Source organism: Mirounga leonina, unplaced genomic scaffold (genome assembly GCF_011800145.1).
Source record: "Mirounga leonina isolate KUSES-001 unplaced genomic scaffold, KU_Mleo_1.0 Mir_418, whole genome shotgun sequence".
NCBI classification, from domain to species: Eukaryota; Metazoa; Chordata; class Mammalia; order Carnivora; family Phocidae; genus Mirounga; species Mirounga leonina.
This window is the reverse complement of record NW_023270739.1, coordinates 5175076-5189900: the sequence shown is the minus strand read 5'-3', so window position 1 is coordinate 5189900 and position 14825 is coordinate 5175076. Positions and strand designations below refer to the sequence as shown.

The window sequence follows — 14825 nt, the reverse complement described above, 5'->3', positions numbered from 1 at the left end:
CTCTGTTTTCTACAGCAACACAGCCTGTAGTTCATAGTTTGCTCTGTTCTTTCAGGCATGGTGTCCAGCCAGCCTAGTTTCACATGCTCACTTGATTGTGAGGGAGTAAGCAAACTGGCCCTCTCATCTGATAATTTGATGAGATCAAATTGGTAAATTTGATCTGTGTCTAGCAAAATAACTGGACTCTGATTCAGTGTGGTTGGATACCTTTGGTATCCGGTTATGTTTTGCCAGAATATATAATGAAAGTCAGAGCTACAGTAAATTCTCAGGCTTACTCAGCTCAAGTTGTACCCAAACTCACTTTATCTTTTGGTAAAGCTTGTATGTCGGAGAAATGCTAATTGGGTCTGTTGATTTCATCAGGGCATTTGACAATCTTTAATCCTGGTTACACAGATTGATAGGTGATTGAACCAGCTGTAGCCAAAGAAGATCATTAGGAAGGAGAGCACTGGTGTTAGTCCACAGACCTCTGTCCTTAGCCCTGTGCAATTCTACATATTGTTTCAGCATAGATGAAAATGAAAAGTGTATTTATCAGATTTGCAGATAACACAAAACTAGGACAATTAACTGATACATGTATTTGGTAAGATAACTAAAATTTTATCTAACCTAAAGTAGATTGAAATGATGTGGCCAAAACTAAGAAGAAAAAATTAAGATAAATGTAAGTAAATTAGGCTTAAACTCCACTGTAGTCTTACTGTTCCACACCCATGGCATTATGTTCCATTTTGGACACCCAGTCTGAGGAACAGAGATAAACTAGAGAGCCAACCTCCAAAGGAGACCTTGTCCTATGAGGAGTGGCAAAGGAATGTTAGGGCACTTGATCCTTTAAGAGAAAACTTGTCAGCGCTTCAAATACCACTTTGAGGGAGAAGAGTGACTTAGGTAGCTGTTGTCTCAAGAGACACAATTTTTATTTTATTTTATTTATTTGACAGCACAAGCAGGGGGAGCAGCAGGCAGAGAGAGAAGCAGGCTCCCCATGGAGTAAGGAGCCCAATTTGGGACTTGATCCCAAGACCCTGGGATCATGACCTGAGCTAAAGGCAGACGCTTAACTGACTGAGCCACCAAGGCATCCCCCCAAGAGACACAATTGAGACCCATACCCATTGTTGAGAGGCTGGTTTGGGCCCAGACAGTGAAGCTGCTATGAGTTAGTGATTCTCCCTCTACCCCACCACATTCTTTCCCTTCAGCTCAATCAGAAGCCAGACTACCTAGTTGTCAGGAATGGGAATGTTGAGAGGGAAGAGAGGCTGAGTTGACTCCAACCATACACAATCAAAGGTAGTCTGGAGTAAAGAGCTCAACCTATTGGAAAGGAGACTAGGAGACAATCCTTGAAACCAAATTCTAAATGCAATTCGGGGTAGCAAGCAAGCTTGGAGAGCATGGAGCCATAGAAGGTCTCAACTCTTTCAGAAACAGTCTATTATTCCTCTCGTATGAATCTTTTTTTTTTTTTTTTTTTTTGGGCACCTGGGTGTCTCAGTCGGTTAAGTAACTGCCTTTGGCTCAGGTCATGATCCTCTCTGTCTCTCTCTCAAATAAATAAATAAAATATATATATATTTTAAGATTTTTTATTTATTTATTTGAGATAGAGAGCACAAGTTGGAGGGGAGGGGCAGAGGGAGAGGAAAAAGCAGGCTCCCCACTGAGCAGGGAACCCGAATGAACTGCTTGATCCCAGGACCCCAGGAACATGACCTGAGCCGAAGGCAGACACTTAAACCAGCTGAGCCCCCCAGCAGCCCCCCTATCGTGTGAATCTTGAGGGGATGTTTGAAACTGCTGGGTCTGGTGCAAAGAATTAACTCATTTGATCATTAACTCAGCTGATCTGAGAACTTATGTTATACACCAGACACACTGGGGATACTGGATACCATGGATTTTACTTGAATTTTCTCACAGAAAATAAGGAAATAAGATGACAGTCTTGTGATTGTTAGACCTCTGATCTCTAGTAATTGGTGGTTTGGCTGGTTTTTCTTCCTGGGCTATTTGGGTGGGTTTATAATGTCTTCTTTCCTCTTCTAGTCTCTTTTGTTTTTATATTAACATGCTTAAATTATACTATCAAGGGTAATTTTGTTATCTGCTCTTACTTTCCCATTTAACGTTAAAAAAAAATTTTTTTTTAATTTTTTTAAGTAATCTCTACACCCAACGTGGGGCTTTGAATGCATAACCCCAAGATCAAGAGTTGCATACTCCACTAACTGAGCCAGCCAGGTGCCCTTCCCATTTAACATTTTTTAAAAAGATTTTATTTTTTAATTAAAATTTTACTTATTTTTAATTTTTTAATTTTTATTTTTTAAAGATTTTATTTATTTGACAGGGAGAGAGCGAGAGCAGGAACACAAGCAAGGGGAGTGGGAGAGGGAGAAGCAGGCTTCCCACTGAGCAGGGAGCCCAATGTGGGGCTCGATCCCAGGACCCTGGGATCATGACCTGAGCCAAAGGCAGACGCTTAACGACTGAGCCACCCAGGTTAACGACTGAGCCACCCAGGTGCCCCTAAAATTTTTTTTTTTTTTTAAGATTTTATTTATTTATTTGAGAGAGAGAGAATGAGAGACATAGAGCATGAGAGGGGGGAGGGTCAGAGGGAGAAGCAGACTCCCCACTGAGCAGGGAGCCCGATGCGGGACTCGATCCAGGGACTCCAGGATCATGACCTGAGCCGAAGGCAGTCGCTTAACCAACTGAGCCACCCAGGCGCCCCCTAAAATTTTTTTTTAAGTAATCTTTACACAACGTGGGACTCAAACTTAGGACTGCAAGATGAAGAGTGACATACTCCACTGACTGAGCCAGTCAGGCAACCCCCCCGTGTAACATTTTAATTAAGGGCGTTTGGGTGGACTGCAGGTTGGCTGAGAAGAGAGCACTCAGGCCTTCTCAAAAATTAGATTGAATTCAGTTAACCAGTGATCTGAACTCCAGGATTTGAATCATCCAGAAATCAGGATCTGGGCAGACTGTGAGGTAACCACCTTCTGTTCAGCCGCAGACGGGTACCCAGGTACATACTGCTCTCTTCCCCTGGCATTTGATAACCAGAAGAGTCTCATGTCCTTAAGTGGAAGCACAGGTACAGTGCCTCCAGATTGGTGATGTGAATCCTGGATAGATGTGAGCACTAGCTGACTGAAATTGCGTAGCATAGAGTCTGACGTGAAGAAGGTACTCAGGAAATGTCATTTTCCTTTCTGAGCTGGGGAGAGTTCACCAGCCAGTCAGGGAGCAGGCTAACATTTGAGGAGGATGCTGTTGTTTTGGTTTGCCTGCCATGGCAGAGAGTATATTCTGAACTTAAACCCCAACCAAAGAATGGGGAATGAGCCAGCATAAAAAATAAATAGGAAAAGTTGGTGCACCTGGCTGGTTGAGTTGGTGGAGCATGGGACTCTTAATCCTGGGGCCATGAGTTCAAGCCCCATGTTGGCATAGAGTTTACTTAGAGAGAGAGAGAAAGTAAAATAATAATAAAATTATATAATGAAACACTGTGGTTTCTTGGGTGATGAGTTTAAGGTGGTTTTTATTTTCTTTTGGCTTTTGTGTATTTTTTCAAGGGTTTTTTTTTTAAGATTTTATTTATTAGAGAGCACAAGTGGAGGGAGGGGCAGAGGGAGAAGCAGACCCCCCCCCCCAGTGAGCAGGGGGCCCGACGTGGGGCTTGATCCCAGGACCCTGGGATCATAACCTGGGGCAAAGGCAGACACTTAACCAACTGAACCACCCAGGCGCCCCTTTTTTCAAGTTTTTAGTGCAATTTTTATTTAAATTTTAGAATATTTGTATATTGCAAAGATAGTACAAAGTTCCCATATGCCACACTTGATGTTCCTTATTAACGTCTTGCATTAGTGTGGTATAGTCATCACAGTTAATGAACCAATATTGGTACATTATCAAATAAAGTCCTTAGTTTTTAGCTAATGTCCTTTTTTTGTTCTAGGATTCCCATATAGAACAAATTACATTTCATCATGATAGCATTTTTAAGTACTGGGATTCATATATATTACTTACAAGGTATGTTCTTTATCAGAGGTGTGGTCTAATGGACACAAAATTTAGCTCAAATTTAGCTAATCTGGAACATAACTAGAAGTCAAGACAGAATTTGGGGACCATGACTGACCCGAGTGTTTCCATCCACAAATGATCTAGCCTTTCGTTGCTGTGGCTCTAGGGTCTTGAGAAGTTTAAAACCATGGGAAAGTGTTATGCCTCTCCCACGGCTTTAAACACTAATTGTTTAACTAGTAGTTTCGCTTTAAACTTTAAAAAGTTGTAATTAGGATAGTGCCGATTGTAGAGCACAGGCCGGGTGTACTTAAAATACATAAAGCAGGGGCGCCTGGCTGGCTCAGTCGGTGGAGCAAGTGATTGTTGTGATCCCAGGGTTGTGAGTTCGAGCCCCACGTTGGGGGTAGAGATAATTTAAAAATAAAATCTTTAAAAAAATAAAATATATAAAGCAGAAATGCAAACATAAAGAACAGATCTCAAAGGGATTCATTCCATAGTTCCTTAAATAAGTTACTCATTTCTTTCAAGAAAGGGGTTAAATCATACTTCATGTTTAGAAAAGCATTTCTTTAGTGATAACCTGGAAGAAATAGGTATTTATAAGATATCTTGTTTCTGATCCAGATGTCATACTTTTTTTTTTTAAGATTTATTTATTTGAGGGACGCCTGGGTGGCTCAGTCGGTTAAGCGTCTGCCTTCAGCTCAGGTCATGATCCCAGGGTCCTGGGATCGAGTCCCGCATCGGGCTCCCTGCTCCGCAGGGAGCCTGCTTCTCCCTCTGCCTCTGCCTCTCTCTCTGTCTCTCATGAATAAATAAATAAAATTAAAAAAAAATAGATTTATTTATTTGAGAGGGAGGGGGAGAGGGAGAGAGAGTCCTAAGCAGACTCCTTGCTGAGCGTGGAGCCTGATATGGAGCTCGATCCCAGGACCCCGAGATCATGACCTGAACCGAAATCAAGAGTCGGCTGCTTAACCAACTGAGCCACCCAGGCGCCCCCCGATTTCATACATGAACACATTTTTTTTTCAGCACCCTACTGTATACTGGGAGTACAACGGTGAACAAGCCAGTCTGCCCTCCTGGAGCTTATGGAGCAAAGTGCTGAATGGCTCCTTAGTAATGGGATATATACCGTTTAACATCTGAATACATGCAAAGTTCATTAAGTACCACTGAGAAAAGGTGCTCTTGAGATGTAACTTCAACAAATCCACTCTGCTTCCCTTGGTTTTATCATCTTGTAATCCACCCTTCATCATGATACAGATGCTGCTCTTCCCACCAGCTTGGTGCTTGGCTGAATTTCTTCAATATGCCTGGCTCCATCCACCCTTCCTGTGGCACAAATTGAGAAAGGCTTTGCCTTGAGTGGCGTCCTAGGAAGCTTTTAAGAATGTGGCATTTTTCTTTCTCTTTTGTTCTCTAATGGAGGTGAAATGTGTATATAGAATTCTCACACAGAACTTACAAATAAGGAAGTTTCATAGAATTGTTAGCTAGTCTACCATCTTTTAAAAGGGAAGTACTGGTTTTCTATCTCCTGTGGCTGTTGGACCTTCCCAGTATTTTTTTTTATATTATCTCTACACCCAATGTGGGGCTTAAACTCACCACCCTGAGATTATAAGAGTCACATGTGCCACAGAATGAGCCAGCCAGGTGCCCCTGGCCTACCCAGTATTGATCTTTTTTTTTTTAAGATTTTTTAATTTATTTATTTGACAGAGAGAAACACAGCGAGAGAGGGAACACAAGCAGGGGGAGTGGGAGAGGGAGAAGGCTTCCTGCCAATCAGGGAGCCTGATGCGGGGCTCGATCCCAGGACCCCAGGGTCATGACCTGAGCCGAAGGCAGCTGCTTAACGATTGAGCCACCCAGGCGCCCCAGTATTGATCTTTGATAAATGTTCCACTGGAATGCCAGGGGAGGGCTAGAAGCTTTATTTAGCAAGTGTTGACAAGTTCTTAATTCCCTATTAAGTGTGTAGGGAAAGTTGCAAAGATGAAATGCTAATCGTTCATTGTAAAAACCTAAGGGGACCGTGCTGAAGCTAGCATTACTTAACCATTGAGTTTTGACACTGACATGACAACTGTCTCAAGAAATTGTGTTCCCCCACAAAGATAAACTTAAGAAACATAGCTCCTGCAACAGTTATGAGATGAGAGAAAAGGATGTTACCACACTTAAAAGGCTGGAATTCATTGCTCTAAGGCAATGGGTTGGGGGGGGGGGGGGGGCGTTCAGTTTAAGAAAGCAGAATTTGAGAAGGAAAGTGAACTTGGCCCCAGAAACTGGGTGCAGATCTCTGCTCTGCCACTTACTAGTTTTGCCAGTGTACTCTGTAAAATTCAAATGATAAAATTCACCCAGCTTTCACAGGGACGTTAAATAACATGAAATTGCTTTGCAAAGTGAGCATAATACAGTGAGGTCACAACTGAGTTTGCCTTGCTATCTGTGTGGACGATGGTTCCATTCCTTGACCCAGGCATCACTCCCTTGGAACACCATTGGGAACCCATGCTTAGGTTAATAAGCAGCTCTAAAACTAAATTTATCTCTTCAGGGTAGGGAGAAATTTCTAAAAGAACATTCCTGAAATACTATTGTAGCTTTTGATGACCTTCCTAAAAGGTGGTAAGCACGTTTTCTTTTTCTTTTTTAAGATTTTATTTTTTTAAGAGTAATCTTTACACCCAACATGGGGATCAAATTTCAACCCCAAGATTGAGTGCCATGCTCTACAGACTGAGCCACCAGGCACCCCAACACATTCTTTTCAGGATAGAATCTGACATCTACTAGGACCTGGATATCAAATGGGGATGGGCCTGCTATCTTCCTGGACTGTTCATTTGTACTGTACTTTAACATTTTCTCAAACAGCATCTAGTTCTCACAACCATAAGTTCACACTCTCATTTTATGGATGAGCTAAGCGTTAGCATGGTTGAATGACCCAAACGCAGCCTCTGACTGCACCCACTGCATTATACATGCCTGGAGAGTGCATTTCTCCGGCAGGCCCTCAACCAAGTTTGTTCCAATTTGTGGCTCCTTGCAGGGCCTGTGACTTGTGTAAGAGTGGTTCAGGCTGGTCTAGGGCTGGTTTTGTACACCTGTGAAGAAGGCACTTAAATATTTAGAAAATGAGCATCAAGTAAGGGCCGCTCTTTTTCCAGAGTCCTGCCCCATCAATCCCACATACTTTTTTTTTTTCTTAAAGATTTTATTTATTCGACAGAGAGACACAGCGAGAGAGGGAACACAAGCAGGGGGAGTGGGAGAGGGAGAAGCAGGCTTCCCGCCGAGCAGGGAGCCCGATGCGGGGCTCGATTCCAGGACCCTGGGATCATGACCTGAGCCGAAGGCAGACGCCCAACCAACTGAGCCACCCAGGCGTCCCATCTATCCCGCATCCTTAACCTCTGGTGCAGCCCATATTGCCCTGAGCTCCTCGGGCTGCAGTGCAGACGAAGGCCAGTGGGTATCGCTGAGCTCCGAAGGGCTTCTGTGCGCCCCCTTCCCCCACCCCCCATGTCCGCCGGGGGACCGAGTCTCAGCTTGGAAAGGAGCCTCGTGTGTGCGGTCCGGGAGCGCGCAGACCCCAGCGCCGCCGCAGTCCACTGGCCCCGGAGGACTACAGCCCCCAGCATCCTCAACGGCAACCCCCCTCCCCCGCTCGGCTCGGCGCGCGTGCGCGGTGGCGCCACCGAGCGCCGACTGGGTCTGAGCTGTGGAGCCGCGAGCCGACCCGGCTTGGCATTGAGGTGAGGGCCGGCTGGCGGCGGCCGGGCAGCTGGACGTCCCGCGCCGGGCAGGTGAGTGTGCGGAGGGAGAGGTCGGCGGAGACTCGCTGGGTCTGTGGAGCCCGGCGCCCTCACCTGCCCCTCAGGTGGGGTCGCGGGGGCGGCCATGGACCGACCGATTGACGGACGGACTGACGGGCAGGCGGGGGGAGAAGCACCGCCCGCGGCCGGGAGAGCGGCGGGGCCGGACCTCGCGGTGCCCGCGTGGGAGGGGGCGCCGGCCGGGGGCGCCAGGCGCGGGCTCTGGCGGTGCGGGGCGGCGGCGGGGCTCGGACCCGCGTGTCGCTGAGCCCCCGCGTCCCCGCCCGGGGCGGGGGCGGCCTCCCGCGCGACCAGCGGGAGCGGGGGCCACCGGCGCCCGAGCCTCCGTGTCCTGGGGGCTCGAGCCCGAGTACATACCTCCCCCTCCGCAGCTGCGAGCGGTTTTACAGAAACCGCACCTCAGGCGGGGGAGGCAGGGGGGACTGTTTTTCTTTTTCTTTTCTTTTCTTTTCTTTTCCTCGGGCACATTTAAGCTGCGGGCTCTTCCTCAGGCTTAACTCGTGACTTGACGTTGAAGATTCAGGTGCGGAGTCAGAACACAGGCTCGGATTCGGGCCGAGACTCGCTGTAATGTGTGTATTTTAACATTGGGGAAACTGAGGCATCTATTAGCCGAGGTCACTCAGAGTAGTTAGGATTGGAATTCCGAAAGTTATACCTAATGATCCAGGATGGGTTTTATATGGAGGAAGAAAAGATGTTGTAAAGTTTCTTTTCTGCGACGGGTGACTGTCGGTTTCCAGTCTTGTGCTGCACATGAAATTTGTGGTGGGTTGCTGGCTTTTTGGGTTTTGGTGGGTTATTAAAAGTGTCCTGGGGGGGCGCCTGGGTGGCTCAGTCGTTATGCGTCTGCCTTCGGCTCAGGTCGTGATCCTGGGGTCCTGGGATCGAGCCCCGCATCGGGCTCCCTGCTCAGCGGGAAGCCTGCTTCTCCCTCTCCCACTCCCCCTGCTTGTGTTCCTGCTCTCGCTATGTCTCTCTCTGTCAAAAAAATAAATACAATTTAAAAAGAAAAGAAAAGGGACGCCTGGGTGGCTCAGTCAGTTAAGCGTCTGCCTTTAGCTCAGGTCATGATTTCAGGGTCCTGGGATCGAGCCCTGCATCGGGCTCCCTGCTCAGCGGGGAGCCTGCTTCTCCCTCTCCCGCTCCCCCTGCTTGTGTTCCCTCTCTCGCTGTGTCTCTCTCTGTCCTATAAATAAATAAATAAAATCTTTAAAACAAACAAACAAAAAGAAGTGTCCTGGAATATTCTTTACCCTTTTTCTTTCTTGGTAAACTCAAGTTCCTGGTAAGACTCTGATTCACAAAAACTGAATTTCCAATTTTGACTTGTTTACTTGTAGCTTTTATTTTATATATATATGTGTGTTTTGTTTATTTATCTTAGAGGGAGCAGACCGGGGGAGGGATGGAGGGAGAGGGAGAGAATCTGAAGCAAACTACGTCCTCAGCACAGAGCCCCATTTGGGGCTCGATCCCCCGACCCCAAGATCACCTCCTGAGCCGAAACCCAGTCACACGCTTAATCAGCTGAGCCACCCAGGTGCCCTTACTTGTAGCTTTTAGTGATTATGTTTGTAATTAAGTTTTTTTAAAATTTTTTAATTTTGTTGAAGGACTTCTGAGTTTTGTTTTGTTTTGTTTTGTTTTTTTAAAGATTTTATTTATTTATTTGACACAGAGAGAGAGAGAACAAGTAGGCAGAGAGGCAGGCAGAGGCAGAGGGAGAAGCAGGCTCCCCGCTGAGCAGGGAGCCCGACGCGGGGCTCGATCCCAGGACGCTGGGATCATGACCCGAGCGGAAGGCAGACGCTCTACGACTGAGCCACCCAGGCGCCCCTGTAATTAAGTTTGTAGATACATGGGGCGCCTGGGTGGCTCAGTCGTACGTAGAGCGTCTGCCTTCCGCTCGGGTCATGATCCCAGCGTCCTGGGATCGAGCCCCGCGTCGGGCTCCCTGCTCAGCGGGGAGCCTGCTTCTCCCTCTGCCACTCCCGCTGCTTGTATTCCCTCTCTCACTGTGTCTCTCTCTGTCAAATAAATAAAATCTTTAAAAAAAAGAAAAGTTTGTAGATACACATACATTTCCTACTTTTCTTCCTCATCTTCTTTTCCTTATGTTCCAGTTTTCTCTGAACTCTAACCAGTAATTATATCATCTTTGTTTTATATATTCGTTTCTGTTCTCCATGATTAATTTGTAATCGATTCTAAATGGAAGTCAGTATCTTTCCTGTATTCCGATAATCCTAGCTGTATGTAGCCTTTTCATCACTAATTGTCACAGTAGCTGGGCTTTAGTCCTCTTCCCTGTGTCCCTTTTTAAGCATGGAGATGTGTGATTCGGTTAGGAGGAGGGTGTGAGGTGTTTCTGTTGATCAGATATGGTAACAGGTGAACATGACCCATGATCAGAGCATTAACTTTAGTATATGTGCTACTGATGTGAGCATGAGAGCATTAACTTTAAAAGGCTGTGAACAAAAATTATTTTAATATAAAAAAAGCATACCTAATCTTGTGAATTTGGGAACTTGCCAGATGACAGAAAAGTTGGTGTACTGGAGTAGCACCTCACAGAAATGAATCTGACATGAAGGTGAAATACTGAGAAAGGAACTCAGGAGAGAACTATCTCTCTCTCCCTCTCTCTCTTTTTTTAAAGATTTTATTTATTTGATAGAGAGGGAATCTGAAGCCGACTCTGCACTGAGTGCAGAGCCCCATGCGGGGCTTGATCCCACGATTGTAAGATCGCAACCTGAGCTTAAACCAAGAGCCGGACGCTCAACTGACTGATCCACCCAGGCGCCCCGAGAACCATCTCTTTTATCATACAGCCATCTTTCTGTGCCTGGGGTGGATGCTGGGAACACCTTGTTGGCTTAGGAAGTTAAACAATGTTCTGTGTGTGTGTGTTTTCGGTTTCTCTCTTCCTAGTTCTCAATGAGTTTTGGCAGGAGCCCAGAATCTTGTACATTTGATGATTTAACATCAGTTTCATCTGCTGCTTCTCCACATTGTCTCTATTTCCTCAGCTGGTGACGTCAGTAGTTTTCCATAGTAGCCATTCATGAGCTCATCCAGACTGTCACAAAGAAGTGGAATAGCACAGAGGGTGGTACACACAGAAGAAATAAGGATCCTGTTTCTTTGCCATCACATATTACATATAGACTGAGATAGGAAATCTGCATTGAAGCACAAGCTATGTAGGAGGGGTTAGAACACCAGAGTCCGGGCTTCTGCATATAGTAATAGTCATCGATACCATTTATTGGATTACTTCTGTTTGCCACATGCTGTCATTGTCACCGTGAGGTGTAGGTATTATCATTCTCATTTTATGTGTAAGTTGAAGTGCAGATTTGCCTACAGACATAGTAAGTGACAGGGCCAGAATTCAAATTCAAGCCTATCTGACTCTGCCATCCCTGTTCTTTCTACTATGCTGCACTACCTTACCAACAAATATATTCAAATTTTTCTCATTCTTAAAAAAGTAAAAAACTTTCCTGTGATCACATTTCTCCTTCAGACTACTTCCATTTCCCTCCTTTTCCTTTCTCGACTTGTTCTTGAAGAGCAAACACTATTCCCCTCTCTTTCTTTGACTCCTTAGTTCATTGCAATCTAGCTTCCACCTTCTACTCTGTCGAAATGTTCTCATGAGCTCCACTCAGCTACTTATTGGCTATTTGCTGTACCATCTTCTAGACATAACAAAGAGGCTGAGACATGGTTCTTGCCCTGAGGGAGTTTAGGGACTAATGAAGGAGAAAAAGAATTTAATTCTTGTCAGTATGATGTGTTAAACTGCTGACCCAGCAGTCTTTGCTGTTGGAAGTTGGGGGAAGAACACTTCACTGAGAAAGTGACACTGAACTGCCAACAGAGAGGAACCCTAAATTGTTGCAGACAGGGCTGTCAGGACTGCATGTTTAGGTGTGGATTTTTAGGAGAAGCTGTATCTTGCCAGTGGGAGATGATACAGTCAAAATATGTAGTGTAGGGCGCCTGGGTGGCTCAGTTGGTTAAGCGACTGCCTTCGGCTCAGGTCATGATCCTGGAGTCCCGGGATCGAGTCCCGCATCGGGCTCCTTGCTCAGTGAGGAGTCTGCTTCTCCCTCTGACCCTCCCCACCTCATGCTCTCTCTCTCTTATTCTCTCTCTCTCAAATAAATAAATAAAATCTTTAAAAATAAAAAAAATAAAAATAAATAAAAACAAAATATGTAGTGTAGGTTTTAGAGTCTAACAGAGCTGGGAACTGAGCCTCAATTTCTTTTTTTAAAATACATGCTTACAGTGTAAGCTCTATGAGAGTAGGGCCTTTATTTTTTCACCACCTCACCTCTTCTAGAACAGTGGTAGGTGATCAGTAAATATTTGATGAATGAATACCTCATAGGATGTTGTATTCAGAACATGGTAGTACTCTCAGTACCATAAGACTGAATGAAGCTTACTTTTAGTGTGGCTTATGAACTGATTTTTTTTTTTTAAGATTTTATTTATTTATTTGACAGAGAGATAGCGAGAGCAGGAACACAAGCAGGGGGAGTGGGAGAGGGAGAAGCAGGCCTCCCGCCAAGCAGGGAGCCCGACGCGGGACTCGATCCCAGGACCCTGGGATCATGACCTGAGCCGAAGGCAGACGCTTAATGACTGAGCCACCCAGGCGCCCGCTTATGAACTGATTTTGAAGACACTATTGTTTGACTAGTATACGTATAATCACCTCTCCTTCTTTTTGAACATTAGGTTCCTTGATGGTCTTAATTCATAAATGAGGAGTGACATTTACTTTTTTTGGTAGGCACAGTTAACTGGGTCTTCTAACATTATGCCTCTCTCACAGTTATAAACACATTTCTCCTTTTTCTCAGTGTGATGCAGGTATTCTGTGTGTGTTTTTTTCCTCTGCTAATGTGAATTGTTTTGGGAAGTTAACTTCTTTGGAATCATTAAATAACTTTGTCCATAAGAGTAACATTAGAAATGAGATTAAGGGGTGCCTGGCTGGCTCAGTTGGTGGAGCATGCAACGTTTGATCTTGGGGTTATAAATTCAGGCCCCATGTTGGTTATAGAGATAACTTAAAAATAAAATCTTAAAAAAAAAAAGATTGAAAGCTCTAATCAGAAGGCTTACCCCTGGGAAGGGCCTGATTTCCAACTGGGCTAAGAGAAGACTTTTTCTTAACAAAATGATAGGAGTATTCCTGGTCTTTTCTAGATAGCTGGTTAGGCTTCTAGTAAAATTCTAAAGATATGTATAAGCAGTTCATTTCCCTCTTCTTATGTTTGAGTTTCATTTGTAAATATCCTTAATTTGTGTGACTTGAGTTTAGGGTTAAAGTCCAAATACCACTTTTTTTTTTTTTTCACTTCAAGTCTGTGGAGTATAGTAATTAAGAGTACCTACAATGAAGTTCAAATTCTGCTCTACCACTTTAAACTTTGAAAACTTGGTGTGCCTGGGTGGCTCAGTCATTAAGCATCTGCCTTCAGCTCAGGTCATGATCCCAGGGTCCTGGGATCGAGTCCTGCGTCGGGCTCCCTGCTTGGCGGGAGGCCTGCTTCTCCCTCTCCCACTCCCCGCTTGTGTTCCTGCTCTCGCTCTCTCTCTCTCTGTCAAATAAATAAATAAAATCTTTTAAAAATAAATAAATAAATAAACTTTGATTCAAGTGCTGTAACTTACCAGTGCCTCATTTTGCTCATTTGTAAAATTGGGATAAGTACTACTACTACTACCACCAGTCATAGTATTACTAATATTTATTGGGTGTTTATTATATACTAGGCATAGGTCTAAGAATTTTACTTATATTACCTCAGTCTTCACAATCACACTGTATATTATTAGAATTACCCCCACTTAAGGTGAGGAAACAGTCACAGACATGCTAAGTAACTTGTTCAAGGTCACACAAATAAGTGACGGAGTGAGGATTTGAACCTGGCTAGTCAGACTCCAGAGTTTGTGCTCCTGACCGTCTACTTCATAGGGTTGTTTTGAAGATTACCTAAAATAATCTCTGTATGCGACAGATGGTCAATAAGTGTTGGCTACTATAGTGAGCTTTGAGTTTATAAAGCTTTTCACATACATTTTCTTATTTGGTTGCCACAAGTACAACAAAGTGTTGTTGTGACCATCGCTGTCTTACAGATAGGAACTGAGGCAGAGTTTGGTAACTTGCCCAAGGTTCATACAGCAAGTGTGGGGGGAATACCTTGGCTTTGCTCCTCCTCCATACCTGATTCTTATGTTGGATTTGAGGCATCACATTTTGAGAGAGTTTAGTGTACATAAGTTGTTTTGGTCGGCTCAGCGTCTAGTCTAGGTTTTTCTGGGAATAGCAACTCCGTTTTGCTTTGAGGAAACAGTCCATCCCTAACCGAGTTAAGTGGTGGGCACGTGACCAAGTTAGGCCAATAGATGTTAGGCAAATAGACGTGTTCCTCCTTTAATTTGAATCTTAGGTTGAATGACACAGTGACAAACCTCCTTCATCACAACCATGGATTAATTCCTAATATGTGGATATTAGAGCTGCTTTGTGTTTGTTTCCAAAGACCTGATTCTTTTTTTTTTTTTTTAGGATTTTATTTATTTATTTGACAGAGAGAGACACAGTGAGAGAAGGGACACAAGAAGGGGGAGTGGGAGAGGGAGAAGCAGGCTTCCCTCTGAGCAGGGACCATGACCTGAGCCGAAGGCAGACACTTAATGTCTGAGCCACCCAGGCGCCCCTCAAAGACCTGATTCTTTAGCTTTTCCTCAGTTCTGTGCCCTACGTTGTATCTCTCCAATAAATCCTATATTACATAATATAAGTTACCCAAAGTCAGTTTTTCTGGCTGGCATTTGAGACTCCCTAACTTA

At 44.6% G+C, this 14825-nt stretch overlaps 1 protein-coding gene across 3 annotated transcripts in view; it reads left to right on the top strand.

Moving 5' to 3' along the window:
* Positions 1 to 7788: 7788 nt before the first annotated feature.
* SGSM3 (small G protein signaling modulator 3) overlaps positions 7789 to 14825 on the top strand; it is a 50532-nt gene continuing 43495 nt past the window's right edge. For all 3 annotated transcript variants that reach the window (XM_034987458.1, XM_034987459.1, XM_034987455.1), the window contains exon 1: positions 7789 to 7901. The gene's annotated coding sequence lies outside the window, so the exon portion shown is untranslated. The remainder of the gene's footprint in view (positions 7902 to 14825) is intronic.